Source organism: Mercenaria mercenaria, chromosome 3 (assembly GCF_021730395.1).
Source record: "Mercenaria mercenaria strain notata chromosome 3, MADL_Memer_1, whole genome shotgun sequence".
Classification (NCBI taxonomy): domain Eukaryota; kingdom Metazoa; phylum Mollusca; class Bivalvia; order Venerida; family Veneridae; genus Mercenaria; species Mercenaria mercenaria.
This window is the reverse complement of record NC_069363.1, coordinates 87,722,192-87,727,563: the sequence shown is the minus strand read 5'-3', so window position 1 is coordinate 87,727,563 and position 5,372 is coordinate 87,722,192. Positions and strand designations below refer to the sequence as shown.

Genomic DNA, 5,372 nt, shown 5'->3' with positions numbered 1-5,372 from the left:
TGTATCTTTTTATTCCCCGTTTCTCGCCATTTATTCCCGTACTAAGACGAACTGCTCCGTTTCTAACACATTCTGTTCTACAGCTGCATAAGACTATTCGGTGGTTGGTATGTTGGTCTGTAGCCTGTTGGTTGCGTTTGGAATATTATTTGTAGGCACTGAATACCAGTGTAGGTGTTGATTTCAGTCTAGATTCACGAATACTATTGAATGTATATTAAGTTTTATAATACTGCAAATGAATTTCTCGGATTTTCATTGGTTAACATGCACGTTATATAAAACCGTATACCCCGTGAGCGAATTTCCCCTTCAGCGGGCCCCTCTACACTGACGGTATATACGGAAAGTGAATATCGATTTTGATTGGCCGTTGCGTAAGGCCATTTTTCAGTTTACATTAGAAACAAAATGGCGGACGTCTCTCGATTCGAAAATTAATTCAATGCTTACCCTTCTTTGAGATGGTTTCATATCAATCATGGAGTTATTCTATACATTTAATAAAGTTTATTTTCTGGAAAGCTCATCATTTTGTTGTTATTCATAGGAGACAAAGCAGTACGAGTCATATTTTTCTTGCCAATAATGGCAATATTCACCAGTTGATTAAACAAGCACTTAATCTTGTGTACAACACTGTCAACAGGAACTGAACGACTGGTCACTGCAGATAAGTCTGCTTAGTCTGTATAAACTAATTAAATAAACAAAATAACTAAATGGTATCACTTTATAAATTTATTTCTAATAATAACAATACAGTAGCCTACTGTGCTGCAGTGAGCAAATTTCAAGACTGGATTAAAAAACATTGACAACAACAATTGTTTTTTTTAAAATGAATATAACAGCAAAAAATTTTAACAGGAGTTTTCTTTAAAAACAAATTTAAAATACAAAATTAATTCAACTAAGAGCGGTCAAACCAGCACTTGCCGCGAGGTGTATTCCAGTGCTCGGTGAAACGTTGTAAATTTGAAATAAATCAATATAATAAAAAATAATTAAGAAATAATATATCTCATCCAGTTATTTGTCGTTGAATAAATCATTGTTTGGAGTTCAGATGCGAAGGAATTGTATCACGAGGGCGCAGCCCGAATGATATAATAATACGCATCTGAACGACAAACAATGATTTATTCAAGAGCAAATCACTAATTGAGATGTATTATTTCGATTCTAACACGTTACCAAGGATTCTTGCTGACATTCATTAAATATTTGCCCGTTTTCAATCGGTTTCTTTTCCAGTGCGCCGCTATGCCGTTTGACGCCATGACATAATAACTGTGACGTCAGAACAGTGATTTGTTGTATAATAATTCACTGTTTTCTGTCTTCTTTGTTTAATAGGAAAATGAATCGGATCGTGTTAGAATAAATAATTTTACGGGTAGAATGCACTTTAGTGGTCCCCGGAAGTTTACAATGCGCATGCGCAGCAAGTTGGGGATGTGGGGCAAAGCAGGGATGTGGGGGCAGCAGCCCCCAAACATATTCATCTCAAAATAAAGCTACCTCTTTTAACTTTTAATATTTAAGACATTATTAAACTACTATTATTATAGGGACCGCTAAAGTGCAAGTGCTCCAATTTTACAGCAAGTTCAAACAACAATAATCATCATCATTTCAACTGTGTCATAATGTAGTACACACGGAATGACCGCCATTTCCGTGTGATTATATATATATAGTCATGCAGTAGCCCAACTGATTTGACGCCATCCTAGGAAATATTGAGATAATTTTTTCATATGGGCAATATCCCCACTCGCTTGTCGACTAATATCGTCGGGTAATTCAGCATTGTTCCGACATAAATATCTGTATAGAATCATTCAACATGAAAATAAGCCAGGCACTGGATACACCAGTCTAAAAGTGAATTCCAGAATAAAAGTTCCTACTACCTCAACTCAAGAATTTTAGAATGATGTGTAATATTTGAAAAGTAAAGAAATTACAAACTGACAAATCAAACAGAAGCTTGAAAACATCAATACCTGAATTACATACTCATATTTATACTCTTCCAAGTGGCGAATGCGAATTACATACATCAACATTTTTCCATACAGTAAAACCTGTCTTAAACAGCCAGCCAAGGGTGTTGGGAAAAGTGGCTGTTTACAGCAGGTGGCTGCTTAATGCAGGTAATTTATAGAATAAATGACCATTTTGGGAAATGATCGAGACACAGGCTGCTTAAGACAGGTTGGCTGCTAATTAGAGGCGACCGCTTAAGCAGGTTTTACAGTACTGGCATGCAATTTTCGTATCGGTTACGTGGCGTCATTTGTAACATCACTGTTTCGATCTTTTAATATCAAAATTTTCAATTTTACTTTAAGAACTTATTTATTTCATCTACCAGAATAATTCTAAGATTAGATCTAACTCTGTGTATGTAATGAAAATTAGCTTTGCATCCAGAAATATGAATTTGTTCTTTCTCAGAATAATATTGCACTAGTGTAGGATCTGCTGCAGAAATTATGCATATTTTTCGACAAAAATCAAATCATAAAGTCTAAGCAATAAATATATTTGTTGACAAGACTTAGTGTTAGTAATGACTTAGCAGGGCTTATGTCATATGACACAGTTAATTTGACAATAGGTACTGTCCTGTAAGTGACTTCATGAAATACATTTATTAAATCCAAAATCTGACCGGCTGCAGCAATACTGAAGACAAGAGTTTTTAAAATGGTGTTATTTATGTTACCATTATTGTCCTACTAGTCGTAATGTACGTTCGGTGTCAGAGTTTATGTTGCATCTTTGCAAAAATGTTCCATTCCATATGACTGTGTGAAAGGTGCCATATTCTCGGTGTCAGAGTTTATGTAGCGTCTTGGCAAAAATGTTCCATTCCATATGTGTGAAAGGTGCCATATTCTCGGTGTCAGAGTTTATGTAGCGTCTTGGCAAAATTTTTCCATTCCATATGTGGGAAAGGTGCCATATTCTCGGTGTCAGAGTTTATGTAGCATCTTGGCAAAAATGTTCCATTCCATATGTGCGAAAGATGCCATATTTCTGTGAATAGGTTATTCTTTGGCAGTGATTGACCAGCAGGTATCATCATCATTGGCTATACATACCTGCAATTAAATATAAAAATAATTTTTTATTCCAAAGACCACACAAAGTATATTTTTCCAAAATTACTTTTAAATGCGTCTGAAGTGCATAGATATTCTATAAAATTAATCAAATTTCAGAGGGATTGGCATGAAACTTTACATTATTCTGAACCGTGTATTTGTCAAATTTTCTCGACATAACATTAACCCTTACCCTGCTAAATTTCTATAATGAACTTGTCCATCTTTCAGTTTGGACAGTACCATTAAATGTTAAAAGGAGTGCTTACCAAAAAGATACTGACTGAATGGCCAACAATGCAGATCATGATCAGACTGCATGGATGTGCAGGCTGATCATGATCTACACTAGTCGCAAAGGCAGAATCAGTCGTGTCCAGCATGATAAAGGTTAAAACAACAACAGCACAAATGGAACGCTTTTAATCAATGACAGAAATTTATGAGCAGCACCATTTTTACACAAATATCGGTTACATGAACGTATCACATTATTATCTAAATTAATTTTAATTATAGTAAAATATCTTAACAGAACAATACAAAAGTCATCAATAAATTTATCGGTCGGTTAAAAAAAAACCTATAGGTCAGGCTATGTGTCCGGTTACTGGACATCTAAGACACAGGTTAAACTTCCAGTTAACGGATGGCTGGACACTGACACTGCTCATTATTTATAGTTGGGTGTTCTGATTTAAATATCAGCTATGAATAGCTAAGTTTATATTCGAGTGATAGCTATGAATAGCTAAGTTTATATTCGGGTGTAATCATTTAAATATTAGCTGTGAATAGCAATTGAACCACTCTTTGAAAAGGAATATTTTAAAACATCTGCCATATTCTGAAATACCTACATTTCTCTTATGATCCCTGGATTCTGTTCATGATATGACTTCTAGTTCAATGCAGCCACAGCATGTTGAATAACATCATCTGATTGCACTTAGATGACCTGACATCTAACATTTGATTTTTCCTAGTTTTCCACGTTATATGAACAAAGAGCTACTGTGAGTACTGGTACTTCTTTGGCACATCATGACATATTCACTCTACTTCCGTGTTCAGGCTAAAAGTACACGCGACCCGAGGCTGAACAGCTTAGATAGAAGATTAAACGGATAAGCAAGTTTTACTTCAGTTCTCCTTTACTACAATCCAAGTTCTTACTCGAGAAACTCGAAACTAGCTGTAAATTTCCTTAAAACATTTATAATTCCATTTGTAAATCCAATTTCTTCCGCAACCAAAAAAACGCAAACCTACCGTTATCTTCGTATGTTTCCGCGTCTTTTACGGAAACGCACGAAAAACAAGGTGCGGATTGAGGCATCAAATGGGGAATTGAAAAAAAAAATAGTAATATTTGTCAAACTAAGGAAAATCGTTGCTATTAAGACCAAATACGCAAATTTGCAGTATTATCGCCTCGGGTTATATGAATCACAGCCAGGCTATATGCCCACCGTATATCCCGTCAAAAACCTTTATAACTAATAATATATTGATTGACAAAAGATAGGATGTGACAGAACAAGCGACTTTGTAAATCAGTTTACATAAGTATTCATTTGTATGATTTTTGAAACTGGTCCAGTATGACTTACTACGTCACTGGCCACACTTTTAATGTAGTGGACCGATAATGACAATCGACAATTTCCATGCGATAACATTTTCTCAAATGCTATTTCGTCATCTGTCAGTAATAAAAGAAAACTGTCTTTTCATCATAACCAGATGCCACAAAAATGCCAGAAAATAAGTAAATATACGGAAAATGCCCGAGAATACGTAAACATACGGAACATGTTGTCATTCGGGGTCCGCTATATAAACTTCAAGTTTAATGATTACATGTAGATTTTGACTATCTTTTTTTGTGAAAAAATGTAATACAGTTGTATACTGAATTCTGACCGATCAAATGGTTATTGGAATTAAGACGTTCTATGAGTACTCATACTTGTACAAATTATGAAAAATGCAAACTTTAAAGGTAGAGGAGTGGAATGCCCTTTAACGGGATGGCATGCTTTTGGTGGTCAAATAGCAGTTCTAGGTCAGACAACGTTTAATGTTAGCTGGATGGTGTCTGGGGTTTAAACAAGAGCTGTCACTAATAATGACAAATGCCCCCGCAGCACCTTGACCTTTGACCTGGTGACCCCAATGTCAGTAGGGGTGGTGTACTCAATAAGTACTATCAGCATATGAAGTTTGAAGGTCCTGAATGAAGTGGTTTTC

General features: G+C 35.4%; 1 long non-coding RNA gene across 1 annotated transcript; it reads right to left on the bottom strand.

Annotated features, from left to right (window-relative positions):
• Positions 1-728: 728 nt before the first annotated feature.
• Positions 729-4,460, bottom strand: LOC123536723 (uncharacterized). The gene is made up of 2 exons (XR_008370342.1): positions 3,980-4,460; positions 729-3,116 (listed from the first exon to the last, which is right to left on the bottom strand). It is a non-coding gene; the product is annotated as an uncharacterized LOC123536723 (long non-coding RNA).
• Between the last annotated feature and the right edge of the window lie 912 nt (positions 4,461-5,372).